Source organism: Danio aesculapii, chromosome 8 (genome assembly GCF_903798145.1).
Source record: "Danio aesculapii chromosome 8, fDanAes4.1, whole genome shotgun sequence".
Lineage (NCBI taxonomy): Eukaryota > Metazoa > Chordata > Actinopteri > Cypriniformes > Danionidae > Danio > Danio aesculapii.
In genome coordinates this window covers 20,883,584-20,900,214 of record NC_079442.1, presented here as the reverse complement: position 1 = coordinate 20,900,214, position 16,631 = coordinate 20,883,584, and positions in this window count along the sequence as shown.

Below are 16,631 nucleotides of genomic sequence, written 5' to 3'. Positions count from 1 at the left end.
CTTCAAAAGAGGGGGCAAAGAGTGATTGCGCTGGGACCTTGTGTGAATATCGACTCTAATAGGGCAGCTGGGGCCACATCGTCAACTCCCCCACTCCTTACACAACACGCCAACACGACTCAAACACATATGAACACACACACGCACTAGCATTAACTTCTGTGGCCGACGGCATTGTGCGAGCTCTGCAGACTGACAGGTCAACGTGGAGTGCCACTGGCTGTGTGACAGAAAAACAGAGCGAAAAAAGCAGAAGAAAAAAAGAAGAAAGGCATTGTGTGGAGAGCAATGGCCGCAATTCAGAGCCCACGCAGCATGAGGACAATTATCCCCATTTTTCAGCCCACCCCCTCCTCCCCCCTCTGCAAAGTCTCCTTTGGCTAGATGGAGCACAGGAGGAAAGCGGCAGAACGGACTGCGTGACACCTGCATCTATTACGCCACTGCAGTTCTGCTCAGTGAGACGATGAGTTCTGCACTAGCAACAACATGACTGGAGCCACAGCACTGCTGTTTGCATAAAGGTCTGTGTGTGTAATGGGATCCAGCTATTTTCTCCAAACGCTTGGATAAAAAGGACTAGAGGCGATTTCCAATCAGAAACAAGAACACTTGCTTTGAACGGCAAGAAGCCTTGAAGTGGGGATTTTAGAGGGAGCAGGGCACTTGACTGTCATAAGCCATTTGTAGCCATTTGGAACAGACTTGGCAAGGAAAGTCATAAAACATGTCTAGATATTAGAGCTGTAGCAGTACATATATATGTCCCGAACCATCACAGTACAGGCATCAAGGTTTGATTCATGTACTGTGATGACAAATATAGCCAGTCCAGATGTGTCAGTCACTGGAGTTAGGCGAAAAAACAAACAAAAAGACCAAAGCAGTGCAAAATCACAGAAGCCATTTAAACAGAATTCGTCTAAAAAACGTCAAATAAAGAGCTGTTTCAAAGACAATAGAATACACAATATACTGTTCACTCGTAAAGTTTTGAATGAGGAAAGATATAACTCTAGTGAAGGAAACACTAGTAAAGTAAAACCTTCTAGTAAAGGAGCCAATTGTCAATCGCTATTGACTGCTGACTTTCCGGTGGAGGTGCTCAGGCGAGTAGTGTGTTCTTTATGACAGTTTCTGCAGCTTCATTGTTATGAATTCTCTGGTGTCGGCAAACGCACTGGAATCTCAGCGAATACTTGCCTCACAGACATGAGGAATATATAAACATAATGCTTGCAATTTCTACTTTTCAACTACACTTGAAAACATCACTGTTTTTGTAATCTATATGAAATTGAATGTTACAGCCACTTGACCGACCACACACTTATAAACAAAGAAGTCATTTTGGCAGGAGATTTTTCATCGAGAATAAGTTATCGATTCTTACTGTGGTTAAAACCCAGCAGGCACACAACGCCATTAGACGTTAATATTAGGTTAGATTTAGGTTGTGACGTCAGGTGACCAAAAATTAATGTCAAGCTAGCTTCTAAGGACAATGTTATTTTGATGTCCAATAATGATGTCAGATGACGTTGCAATTTGGTTGATTTTAGGTTGTGTTGGATAGTGACCAAAACCCAACGTTGAGCCAACATCTTAAACCAACGTCATATTGATGTCAAATACTGGCATTTATTTGTTAGGTATGACAACTAAAATCCAATGTCTGGTGGACATCATAGTAGCAATGTCCACACAACATCCAGCTGTAACATCATCAGACGTTGATATTTGGTTTATTTTAGGTTGGACATTGGCCTGATGTCCGGTTCTGATGTCAACTGGATTTTCATTTCCAAACAAAATGAAACGTCCCCACAATGTTGGGGTACAACATCAATCTGACGTCATATTGACATCCTGTGCCTACTGGAAAAGTTTTATTGACGGGTTGATGAGATTTTAAGAAACAGTTGCAATTGCTGATTCCAAATATGACATTTCAAGAGTTCACACTTAGCCGATGATTGATTATTAGTTTGGCAAGCTGTCCCGGGAGAGAGCCCTGAGCTCATAAGATCCTTGAGCCCAGGGCTGCCTCACGTTTGCAGGGCGAGAAGAGAGTTTAAGCTCAGGTACATCTCAAGAACTCACCTGCTGTTTGAAGCTAGCGTGCAATTAGGGCAATTATTAAATTTATCTATAGTGCCGATTTGGATTAGTCAATTAACTGAAGTTCTATGTTTTTGGATGGTGGGAGGAACTCTGCACAGAAACGTCAACTGGCCTCGTAAGGACTAGAACCAATGACGTTCTTGCTGTCCATCTAGGATAGGAGTAGGGGAGGAAGGGGGGATTCTTCAAAACGAAGATGACTATGGTATGGAACTTTGCTTATTTATGGAGACTTAGAAATCGTTTGATTGGTGAATCATAAATTGAATAATGCAGGACCAGCCGCGAGCAATCATAAGCATGTGATCCTCTCAAAAGTAGTTTATAAATAAACTTCACTTAATAGTAAACTTGGCAAATGGGATTTGATTTGGAGGATTTAATGTTTCCCCATTCAAAGAGATGGCACTTGCACTTGCATGCCCGAGAGGTGAAAAATGTGAAGAAAAAAAAACTCTTTTATCTTGACACAGTGTCTAAAATAGCATGGCGGTCATGTGTGAGGAGCTACAAGAGACACAAATGAATAATGGTCACACACGTCCATCAAGTGCATGTTTACATTAAAAAAACAATGGAAATAAGACATTGTTCCATCTTGTGCTCACACAAGCTGGTCTGTGGTCTCTTTTTACACACACAAGAGCATTGATTGAACATGAGTTGTTGCGTTAACAACAGATGGGTGGACCTCCCATGCTAGCATTTTCATTACTGAATCTTAAATTGAATGCACAATTTATATTGTTCTGTTGTTTTAGGAAAGGGTTGGGCTCAACCTTTGAAACTTTATCACAGTCTCCTATATTCATTTATAAGTTTTTATTTTTCATTTATACTTCTGAATCTAATGAAATACAAAAAAGGAGCAAGCAGTGGGAATTACTGGCGTATTATTGTTGTCCCGAACCCATATCAAACCATGACGACAAAACTGAGGTACATACTGAACTGTGATATCTGTGTACCAAGTTTATATACACCTTGCAGAACTCACTCACTATCCTACAGCAGAATGAACTGCTAATTACTTTGGCAACGGATGCTCTTCCAGCCTCAATCCAGTACTGGAAAAAACCCATATGTTGTCTCATTCACACACAGTCATACACTGCAATTTACCTTATTCATATTAATTATATAGTGCATTTATTTGGACTGTGGTGGAAACCGGAACCTACAAGAACACAGGGAGATCTTACAAACTCAACACAGAGTCGTCCCTTGCAGAAACGACAATCTTATTTGACCAAAATAAGAGGCATCAAAATGCATGTTATTTTGTATCTATTACTAACATGAAAAAGATCTCTCACATAAAATGTTTAAATATACTGCAGTCAACAAGACACATTTATTTTTAGAAATGTTTACATTTATTTTTAAAAAAGGATGTGTTTTTGGCTTGAGTTTTTGATAGCTGTTTAAGAATCCCTTGCTTGGGATACATTTTTGTGAATTTGAACCATTTTCAAAGATTACTGTATGATTTTGAGATGTGTCTTTTCACACTGAGGACTACTCAGGGAAATGTATGCAACTTTTCAAGTTTCAAAAGTTCATTGAAGCTCCAGAAGTAAAAACCAAAGCAACAACAGCTGGGGTGAATACTTTTGAACAAAATGATCATTTTCATTCACATTTTGACTTTTCATGTTTGTATTATTTTGCCTAAATGTCAGATTTTCAGAAGTCAAAAAACACACCAAAAAATACAAATAGATTTAATGTCGAATTATTGACATACATTTTACATCTACACATCTTACAGTACACTGGCATCAAGAACATATAAAAAATACATTACAGGTTAGTCCTGCAATCGACTTTTGTCCTGTTTTGTTGACGTCAATTTTAGATGTCATTTGGATGTCGTTTTGATCAAGTTAGTCACTTGCCACCAAATCGATAAACGTTTTTGATGTGTTTGTCGTGTTTTTTATTTTATTTAGTTTTGACGTCAAGGTGCCTGCTGGGTTATGGATATTTAATGAGTATTTGAACCTTCTTTAATACTTAAATACGAGTCTCTCAGTTGTCCTCAATCATGCCCTTTGCACTTTCCCCCTTTATCTCTAAACTTACACTGCATTGCTTTGGGTGGTGTAAACACAATTTACTGTATTTCTAAAATAATGGTATCCATTACTGCATTAACTTTTTTTTCAACCTTCCCCAAAATCTTAAACATGTTGTCTAACAACAAAAGAGATTTTGTTGCAAAAAAAAGTTAGAATGATTTGGAATAAAGATTAAGAAGGCATGCAAACTTTAAAAAAAAATTTGTTGCTTGTGTGCCTCTTGAGATCAGCAAAGTGATGTTTAAGCCTCATTCACACTACAAGCGACTTGCGGCGGAAAGCGACAAGTGATCGTTTGTTTCAACAGAGAGTGAGCGACATCCGGCTACCTACGTCTACACAAGTGACAGCGACCATTGGCAACCAGGGGTCCGTTCTTCTAACCTCGCTTAAATTATCTAAGATGATTTGGTAGATCCAGGATCTTTTAATGTTGATAACTGATCTCTGGCTAATTTGTTTCTTCAAACAAGTTTACAAATAAGATTAAAATGTCTGGATGAACTGATCTGAGATTGCTGCGTGTGTTGTGAAGGACAGATCTATCGATCCTCAAAATCATGATCAGCAATACAACGATTGGCTGACGGCACAGCAGCGTAATGATGCATCTGATTAATATTCAATTATCCATGTGAGCAAAATTACAAGAAATTCATAGTAAACTGTTTGTTAAATATGATGCGCAATAACTTTCCATCTTTGCTATGGGCTGCAGGCGTTACACTTTCATGTGTCAAGAGTTTAGTAATTTATTTAGTTTTACATTTAGAGCAGATTTTCTTTATAGCCTAGACCTGTTCAAGTTTTTTGATCGGTGTAAGGAATAACTGGCTACATTAATTTTGCATCAAAAATCCTTAAAAAAAAAAAAAACACAGTTGAATATTGTGCCTATTATAATACACAAATCGTAATAAAGCTGGTACCTTAAAATAGTACGTGTTTGTGTCTAAAAAATCCATATTAATAATTGTTCTCTTTGATACCATTGGGGAGAACCACCCCATAATAGTCTTTCTACTTTTATTTCAGAGTGTATATATATATATATATATATATATATATATATATATATATATATATATATATATATATATATATATATATTATTTTTTTTTTTTTTACTATTTACTATTTTCCCAAGCGTATATAACTACTACTGTAAGAAAATATCAACATTCGGCAATTGCTTTAAGTATCTCTTTTGCTTAAAATGACCCAGTCTAATCCTGTTTATATGAAATGAGTCTGCTCCCCAGCAGGTTTGAGCTACCAGATCTGTTGCTATGACAACAACTCTTGGATGAGTTTTGAAGAACAAAACGATCCTGGATCATGTCAAATCATGAATAACCAAATCCAGCTAACCAAATCCAACTTTAGCGAAGCATCAAATCATCGACATATTAGCGGTCAAAACACATGCATGACTGCATAAATTATTATCCTTTAAAAAATAAAAAGTTGAATATTGTGCATGTACTCGTTTGTATCTAAAAAGTTCATATCAATAAATGTTCTCTTTGAACCACCAGGTGGCAGTCTTTGTACTTTTATTTCGGAGTGCAGATTGCATAAGTTTTATTAACATATATATTTTTTTACTTTTTGTATATAGTTAGAAAGAAATATATATTTACTATTTTCCCTAGTGTATATAACTAAGAAAATATCAGCATTTGTTACATACTTTCAGGATTATCTTTGCTTAAACTGACCCGATCTAATCCTGTTTATATAAAATGAGCCTGCTCCCTAGCAGATATGAGCTACCAGAACTGTTGCTATGACAACAAGTCTCAGATGAGTTTTGAAGAACTAAACAATCCTGGATCGTGTCAAACTGTCAATATCCAAATCCAGCTAATTGAGTAATCCACGTACGAAGAACAGAGCCCAGGTGTCGAGAGACACAACAAAGTTAAAAATCCTTCAAATTTATGCTAATAAAGAGCAACTTTCTTAAGTGACAGCCAACAGGAGCATCAGTAGAGCTCACATGATCGTCTCTCAGCTCGCTTAGAGGCCGGTTGAATTCTCCATGCTGTAGACCTACACAGACCTACGTTTGCAGCAGGTCACCACCCAGAGCGACAGACAGCTACAAAATTGCTGCTAGTGTGAATAAGGCGCATCGAGGCGATAGAATATCCAACCTCCCCATTACCCAATGTGTTTGTTTCCTAAGGTGGCCAAGAGAGCTCACATATGCTAACAGAAAAACATTTTCATCAATTTGAAAACACACACATCCAAATTCTCACAATGCATACAAAAACTGAAACACCCCATAAATAGAGCAGACCACAAGGTAAACATGTTGGAGGATCGAAAAAATAAATAAATACCCAGCTGCTTCCTGTTTAGAGTTAAAATAAACAAACAACAACAACAAAAAAAATCACCTCTCCGACAGATCTCCGACAACACAGCTGACTCTAAATAAAAAGCAGCCGGGTTTATCACTTTTAGGGCTCTGAAATATTTGCACCACCTTTCTGTGTTTGCATGCATTGTGGGAATTCACATGTGTGTGTGCGTGTGCATATGTGTTGCAAAATTGATGATGTTTTCCCAATTTGTTAGTATTAGTATTAGTGTAAGTGCAGCACATTTCTATATTTGAATGTGTTGTGGGAATTTGTGCGCATGTGTTGTTAAATTGATGATGATTTTGATGATTTTCTTCATTAATGTTTTCTGTCAGCAGTATATTATGACATGTGGTTTTGTTTTAAAGTGAAGCACCCTCTAGCTGTTGTAAAAGTAATGACTGTGGTGTGGTGTGTCTGTAAATAACCATCAGTAATTTAAGTTAGGTTTCATTATTAACCGTTTATTTAGATTTATTTACTTCTCTATTCCTTTAAAGATAGTTGTGTTTATGTTGTGTTTATTGAACTCCACTTTGCACTTTAAGTTATTTAGCCTATAGAGACCCTTATTTTGACAAGCGGCTAGCCTGAAGTGGTCAGGTGCGCGAGCGCGCGCAAATCACGGAAGCACGGAGATCGGAGAAGCGCGGCTAACACGAGGGAGAGAGCGATCGCTTGCACGGAGAAATTCACGGAGCTAAAGCTAAATTTAAGGACTTATTGAAGAGTATTTACTGCATATGTGAGTTTGTTTTTTGTTGTGTTTTGTCTTCATTGTTTGAACACCTGGTTGGAAGGGAGAACAAGGTAGATGAGGACATTTATACACATATTGCTGAATGTTTATGTATCTGTTTGCTTGCTAATAACTTAAATTGCTATTTTTGTCACATATCTAGTCATATATTTGCAGTAACGTTATAATGTTGTCACAAAATTAATTGTTTTGTCTCGTTATGTGATTTTTATTCATTACATCTTTTCTATTTATGTTAATTCATCTGTTCTTAGCTCTTACGGTGTTGTGCAGTCTATAAGGACGGCAATCTCAATAATAAAGGCACAAAGGAGGACAGTGCAACATCAGTGCATGAGTTAAATACTTTATTTCTCCAACCGGGCTGTTACAATGTCATTATGAACATAGGCCTCAACTAAATTCCTGGAGGGCTGCAGCTCTGCACGGTTTTTCTCCAACCCTAATCAAACACAGATGATCCAAATAATCAAGTTGTTCAAGACTACTATAGAGACTATTAACCATGTGTGAGTTGGAGGTGGTTGGAGCTAAACTATGCATAGCTGCGGCCCTCCAGGAATAAGCTTGAGACCACTGAATTATGAATGATGTATAACGGCGTTAAAATATAACTTTGTTTAGACAGAATTGGTTTAAACAAAACATTTTAGATAGTTGCTTATCCCCTATTTTAAGACCACAACATTTACATCTACACATTTGGCAGAGGCAAATGTAAACATTTTCAATAGCATTTTAATTGTGTTCTCCAGGATTAAACACGATTGTTGTGCTACTTTAACACACTGCTCCATCAATTGACCAAAATAAATACACAAAGCTGTGTCATGTACATGAGAGCAGCTACAAAAAGATTAACATGAGGGAGTTGTTATGAGATGAAATTGCAGATCAAATAGTATTGTATGATGAGATTAATTTCACTTAATGTTCTTTCATGGCTTGTATGTTTTTCCCCTTAATTCCTGTAAAAAATGTCTAGATCAAAAAACTAATATCAGAAATAACAATCATTGCTTTCCATGCCAGAGACAACTGTGACAATCAAAGTGCAGTTTTTTCCTTTTAGATTTATAGTTCATTTCAATGGCTTGGTTTGATTTTGAAGTTGATCTTAGTTTAACAACTTTACTAATCACTAGGCCCACACAGAATCTGTGCTCGCAGAAATCCGCAGATTTCTGCAGATTTTTAGGCCATCATTAAGTCTATTTACTTGTGTGAATGTGTGTAAATTTATATTTATTCAGTTTTTTTTATTCATTTTAGTAATATTATTGACTTATGACAATTTTTATATGATTTATTTACAATACAGTTTGTAAAAAAAAATAAAAATTTATGTTTTCATATGGAGCTGAGCCCCCCTAAAATGAAAATCCTAAAATTGCCCCTGCTCCTGTACCCTTTAAACTTCTTAAACACACAACCTCTAAAAACAGGTTTCCCCTCTAAGGCGTTTTGCCTAAAATCTATTTCCATGTCTTTTGTTTTAACAATATTCAATTGAAGATCAGACTTTTTTAACCACTCACAGAATTCGTAGTGATCACTACATTCCATACTTGTTAATTAGGATAAACAAACTGTTGTTACCATATATATCTTCAAAATTGTCATTGATGTGACATTCATTTGTATAAAGTATAAAAAGACTTGAAGACACTACACATACAAAGCATTGACATGAAATGTGTAAAAATGCCCAAAAATCTAATAGATCTCTACAAATAACCTAAAATAGACTAGTCAGACAGTAATGAATGAATATACATGTCTAATCTCTCTATTTAATGACTATACTCTAGTTTTTGGACTATTGTTAGATGTCTATTAGATTTTAGGTATGATATTTTTGAGATTAGACATATCAAATTTAGAATTGTTTTAGCCAAGACCCCTATGTTTGGATGTTTGCTAGACCCCTTTTTTATGATTTGAAACATCCCTACAAATTCTTTTACAAAATCCTTCTCAAATTTCCCTTCAAAGTGTGCAAAAACTGTTTGGAAATGTGCTGAAATCAAGCCACTCAACATGTGCGCATGACCAAATGATGAAAACAGGATGGATTTGGCTATGTTGGCAACATGGCACATCTCATTCCCTTTCATCTGCACACCTTCTGGGAAATGATAAAAGTGAGAAAGTGGGGGAACGGAAGGCTGGGGGGGAAATACAGGTATTTCACCCTCCCTCCTGCTGAGGCTTGTCATCATAAACACAGAACAGGTGTCAGTTCGCACCTGTTGCCTGTGTGCAGTCTGCTCCCACAGCCAAACCGTACCAACCCTGCTGGAATGCCAAATTGATTAGTATTTCACGCTCGCTGACCGACCACAGGACTTTGTGTATTCTGCACAGTACCCGAGCAATGCCTCATGGGCAGCACACAGTGATGTCTATCTCAAATCTGCGGTGATATTTACCATGCAGGGTGGATTAGAATAATGTTTGGTACATTTGTGGAGAATATGAGCTTTGTTCAACAACCTGGTAAGCTGTCTCTATTTCTAAGGTCTGTGTCATATAGAATATTTCTGGTATGCAAAATGCAATCAATCAGTCAATCAGTCAATCAATCAATCAATCAATCAATCAATCAATCAATCAATCAAGGTTTTTTTTTTTTTTTTTTTTTTTTTTTTCACCCTGCAGCCTAAGAGCAGTTAAGCCTAGTTCACACTACAGGATTTTAAACACTGGCAGATTGCTGTGCTGTTCACACTACATGACTTGATTTTGTGTCTTTTAATCGCTGTGGTGTTAACACTACAAGACACTACGTAAATGATCCACAAGAGGGGGTGACACACTACAAGATCTGACAACAACTAGTTCCCCAACAGCTCAGTCCAGCTATCAAACCACAGTCAATGAAATGTTGAGGGAGGAGTCATCAGAAAAAGCTAAACACTGCTTGTGTGCTGATTACATCACTGACAGTGTTTCAAGCTTTCAAGAAAGCATTTAAAAACATCGTCAATCAGCTGATGCATCAGCGAATCAATCGCTCATCTGCAAGGTTCGATTGGATTGATAAACAGAGTTTTTAATTTTTGTAATTTAATAACTAATTATTAACCAAGTTGAAATAAAACTAACATATCTATAACACCCTGACGTTTCCTAAATATCTGTGTATTTTTTTCTAACATTGTTATTTTTACAAAACAGTAAAGAACTGAGCATTTCTACCTTTAATTACCATATTTGTCAAAATGACTGCATGCATTTTTTTTTGCCAAGCAACTTCCTGCTAACTAGACAGGAAGATAATAGGTAATATCAGATAATATCTTTCAAAACAGCATATTATGTGCCGTGAAATGCTCCTGTTTGAAAGTGAAAATGAAAGCGAGCCCCAGATCATTGCGTGTTCTTGTATCTTACCTACATATTTATAGGCTGTATTGCCAAAAAATATCATATTTTTAGGGTAATGGTGTCATCAAATATAATGACAGACATTCAGAGCTTAATTTTAATATCTCAATAGACATTTTGAAAGTAAATATGACATGACAATATGACGTTTTAAATGAGAACGGCCAGAATGACCAGTAAGGTAATTTTAATAGTTAAAGAATTCTAGTTCCCCTTTTAATATAACCTACTCTCGTGTCCGTGTTAACGCAGAATGAAGCAAGTGCATCGATGCCAATTCTGGCCAATCACAGACGTTTCTATTGAGCTCCTGAGCACACAGGCAATCACCTTATGCTGACATGCTCTTATCATTGGCTGCAGCTCGTCACTACATCTGATCGCATGTGGGGTTGAGTTGGCCAACTGCTCTGGAATATTCAGCATGCTAGATATTAGATTTCGGTCTTCGAGGTGTCGGCGACGCTTCAGCGAGCCTCTTTGATGCATTCAGTAGTTCACACATAAAGACTGGTGTGTATGTATGTATATATATATGTGTGTGTATATATATATATATATATATATATATATATATATATATATATATATATATATATATATATATATATATATATATATATATATATATAAACCCATTTTTAGCATATTCAAACAAGAACTGGCACAGTATTGACACCATTCAACATTAGTAGCCTAGTGTGATGTTTAAACTCCTAGAATTTGTGCTTATTGCTTTGTATTTAATAGGCCTATTCATGTGCCCTTTCGTTGGGAGTAGTCAGGATGCAGACTCAGTGCAGATGCAATCTGAGCTGCATGCAATGCTTTTGAATGGGCTCATTTAACCTCAACCCTAACTCTACCCATCACAGTGCGTCTCTGAGATTGAGAGAGAAAGAGAGAGTGAGAGAGAGTGCATGATAAGCTCTTGCTAAACAAAAGAACAGTCTAACCAATGGCTAAAAGTCCATCTAAATTCAAGCCAATGCATCCCATGCTGCCGTTCTACATTCCCCAGCATCTGTTTAAGATCATCCCCAGGCTTTTGCTCTTCATATGCAGCCAGACCTCGTCTTGCCTCCAGTAAAGCCAGACCTCAAGCTCACTAACCAGAGACAGATCCAGCATGACCGCAAACTGATAACTTTGGTCCGTTTCACTCTTGGCCTTTGGCAAGACTCTTAAGCACAGAGCTCCATCCCAGCCTTATTTGTTGGACTGGGCCTGATTTTTATCAATGACTTGTTATCCCTCTCCAACAAAGGACAGAGAGAAAGAGGACTATGCCTCCTCGTCCCTGTTTACTGAGAATAATTGAGCCCTGGCTCTTTCCCGGTCTTTTCCAGCGGATTCTCCTCAAGCTGCCCTCAAGGGAAAGCTGGCAGGAAATGAAATGATAACATCCATCCACACCTGACCAACAGAGGAACGGAGGAGAAAAAAGGAGAAAGAACAAGAGCAAGAAAAGAGTGAGGCGTCTCATAGGAAATAAAAATCGCAAATGAGATCTCTTTAATATCTCAATTGCTTATCTTGGACAGCTGTGAGATGAAGAGCAAATGACGAATTCTGCTTAAATTTCCTGCTTCTTTTGAAAAATAGACTTTATTATTCTCACACAAGTCTGCTGAGAGGTTTCTACTTGATCTCACTGAAAAACATGGTATAAGTAACACATTTACTGCCTGCTACTAAGGGTGTGTTATTTGTAACTGTTTGTGATTTAAAAAGCAAACAAACTCTGGTGGGAGTTTTCTGAGAATGCTGTTTATTTCACTAAAGCCCCGGTCAGATCACACAACTTTGTTACGATTTCGGCATGATTACCTTGTTGTAGAGTGTCGTGGGGATTTGTAAACGAAAAATGGGCATCATGACAGAAGATTCAATAGTTTCTTCTTGTGTAATGTGGCATAGTTCACGACAACCAATACCATGTCTGTGATGCCTCACGACACCATCGCAGAAAGTCTACCATGTTTATTTTCTTTCCTGGGGTTCTGTCATGGGGGTGACACTGAACAATAGGAGCACATAAATTCTCGGTCTTATCAGTAGGGGCTGCCGTTAATCCAGGGATCAGGTAATCAAAATATAGGCTACATATTTACTTATAGGTGGGTCACGGGTGGATAAGATCAATCATTGATTATACACATTGATTATACACAACTACTTTTTTTAAAATATTCATGTGTTTTAAGCTATTTTATCTCAACCCATTTCTGAGTTAAAGGCTTTCCCATTTCATTCTTCTAACAGTATTTGTTCCTCTGAGGTAATCAGGGAACATGTTCAGTGCTACGAATACATTGTAAAAACATGTTCTGCTTATTCAAATTTGTCATTAAGAGTGAAAACTGTTTAATATAGGCTTCTCTGAAACTGTGAACATTTTACTTCATTTTTTTTTTTTAAAAACTAGATTGTTTATTTCACGAACCAACACAATCTCACGCCAATTCATGTTTTGGAGCTGAAGCATAGCGGACTTGTTTTTAAACACTTCACTGCAAATGTTATTCGTTATTCTTGCTTATCTAGTAGATAACTGACCAACAAAAATACATTAAAATTAAGACACAAATTATACCAAAAGAAATTTGTTTCAAAAAGATATTTTTTTTCCAGGGAAAATATACAAATTATATTTTTGTTTGTGCCCGTCCACTACTGTAATGTGTGGGTGGATGATTTGTTTTTCGCTCTGTGGAAAGTAAGCATTTAACCAATGCTTCACTGTAATTGTTGCATCACAAACCTCTTTCATATATTTGCAAATGTTTTAATATGTCATTATTTTAAAGATTATGTTTAGAGCATGAGCTTTTTTTTCATCAGTACTTTCATTTTCGCTGTCTCACTTGCGACAAGTTCAGGTGAGGAAGTGTTTAACAAGCAACCCATGGCTGGAAAATATACATTTAGATTTAAAAGAAATTATTCTAATTTTAAAAAGGAAATATGAGTTTGATTCTATCAATGTCATAACTAATCCCCTTAAATAAAGTAGCCTAGTTGTCAGCAAGCATCAGTGTTTATTGAGATTGAAATTATTTTTTTTTAAATTGAAATTGAGATAAGAAATATCATTAGCAACACTTGTGACTGCTTTGGGAAATAACAATTGTCATAGATATCACAGAATGACTGATTTATGAAGGAACGTGTAGTCTGGTACATTTGTTACCCACGACAATTCAAGATTTTATCAAGACAAAATTGTATAATCGGACATAGTGACTTTCATAACCGACAATAAAAATCATGTGATCTGACTAGGGCTTTAGTGTGAACAGAAAGGATGGGTTTCAGACCACTTCCAAATGAGCTTTTGTGCCATATGACTGAAATTTGAGTACAATATGGACCAACGATATATAACAAAAAACAAAACTATATTAGAAATATATTATTTCTATTGACAGTATTAGTACAAGTAACTTTGTTAAACTATAGTTTTTTTTTTAATTAAAGGTTGTTGAAGCAAAAATTAAGGTCTAATGAAGCAAAAAAAATTTGAAAAAAAAAATCTAAATTGTGAATAATCAAAAAATACCAGGAAAGCAAAAGATATGGGCTCTTATTTTTTGAATAATAGAAAATATTAAATCTGTAATGCTGATTTATTTATTTTGTATAAGTGAACAATTAAATTGATCCTAATGTGAAAATTAACAAGTCCCCTAGAGTTAAACAGTTGAGTTTTACCATTTTTTGAATTTTTTTGAGGTGATCTCCGAATCTGACGCGAGCAATTTTAACTTCGATTAGCATTAATCAAATATTTAAAAAAATTATAATTGAATTACATTGAATATCAACCTAGAAAATAGTAACTTCTTATTTTTTTGTATCTTAGTACATGATGCAACTACAGAAGAGCGAAGTTTAAATAGGAAAAATATTTAACCTCTTTAATAATTTTTGATCAAGTGGCATAATCTTATTCAATAATCTATGCTAAGCTATAAGTTCTTCCGTCAGACCCTGAGATCTTCTAAATGGATTAAAAAAAACATGGTAAAACTCAACTGTAGGATAGTTGTAAAATGAACCCATTTTCAAAGAGGGGACTGTTCCTTTTAACTGAGAAGAGCAATAAAACAAGAAACCTCTGAGTAACCCAACTTTCCACTTGACCTGAAACCAAACAGTCAAGACAGGGAGGGGAAAAAATGAAAGCAAGTGGGTGGGAGACTTGTTAATAGCTTTAAGAAAAGCTACCAAATGGGAATGCAGTCACGTAGAAGGAAAGGCTTCATTTGCCAAAGAAAAAGAGTCAATGTGAGCAGAGAGCCTGCAGACTCCAGGGTCTCGACCCGACAAGACTTGTGTCTAACTTTTGTAACAAAGTTGGCAATTTCCATCCGTAATTTGCATTTACATATATCCCCACTATTAATAATAGATATTAGTCCCATTAAATCCTCATTTCACTCCTCACTTCAGAAAACCACTTTAACTGCTCTCCTGACCGTTAAAGCTAACGCTCATTTTGCTTCACTCTAGCAACCTTTCCCTCTCTTTCTTTCACACTCACACACACATACACACTTTCCCTGGAATGGAGCATGAGAAATTGTGTGTCTGTGTGTGTGTTTGGGTAGGTGGCTTCACCATCGACACATCCTCTCCATCTGGCAGCTCTCCTGCATTGCTCCTTGTTCATGGCTATTTAAAATTTCAGTAGCCTGTCGCCTTGAGTAACACACAGCAGTGCTGTAATGAGGACATGAGGGAGGTTGTATTGATTTACTCTCTTGCCTATTGTCAATCACTGAGGCTGGGAGATGTGCATGCAGTAGAGGAACCCCAGACTTGTCTCTAATGCTAAATGGCATTGTCCATACTGGTTTGCCTATTAAGCTATTTGTATTATGAAGCTAACATCATTTGCTGGTGGTAAAACTGCAGTGCATTTACAGAACAGTGCTTGTAAATTACCATGCTTTTGTGCATGTAAATTTTCATTATGCACTTCAGACTAACATATGCACTATGCTGGTGTGGATTTGTTTGTGTGCATAATACAAATACATAGAAGTAGCCATGGGAATGTGTCAGGAGCTGCCTGTAGCCTTTTGAATCCTCGGTAGTTCCATATTGTACTTTTTTCCTAGCTGAAATATTTTTTAAATATATGCTAAATAGTTTTAGTAACCGTGAAGCTCAGTAAAATGTGTTTTTGTAATCAATTCTATACCAATATATACAATAAAAATTTAATAAGTGAATAAACAAATAAATAATGAATTTTTTTATCAGTTGTAATATTGGACATGTATACATATACTACACATATACTATACGTATATATATATATATATGCATCCAAAACCATCTGGGCTGGCACTCAGTCTTTTCAAAGACTTTCTCACAGTGCTGAGCATTCATAAAGAATTCATGCATAAAGATGAAAATGCAAAAAAAGAGAGCCATAATGAAGTTGTGACCAGGGCAAGTGAGCATCTATGGGTGTAGGAGTCAGTGACTGTATTAAAAATAATGAGTCTATTTCTCTTGTATGCTCTTGAGACAATGGAAATAATAAAATATATGAGACACAATAAGAAATGTGCCTTGTGTGTTCAGTAGATGAGAAACCTTAATAGATATATTTACAAACACACACACACACACACACACACACACACATATACAGTAAGCAACATTTGAAGTAGGTCAAAACAGTATTTTCAAATTGTCCTAAAACCAGAATGGGTGTTGAATAGCTTTAGGACATCTTTGACCATAGGTTTTGATCCATTTAAAATGTTCACAACTGTATACCCCCCCCCCCCATATGGTTCTCAATACCTAATTGGCTGAAAGCGGTGCCCTCATCAAGTACCAAGTGGAAGACTGAACTCATAATCTGACAAATACTACAGCTGT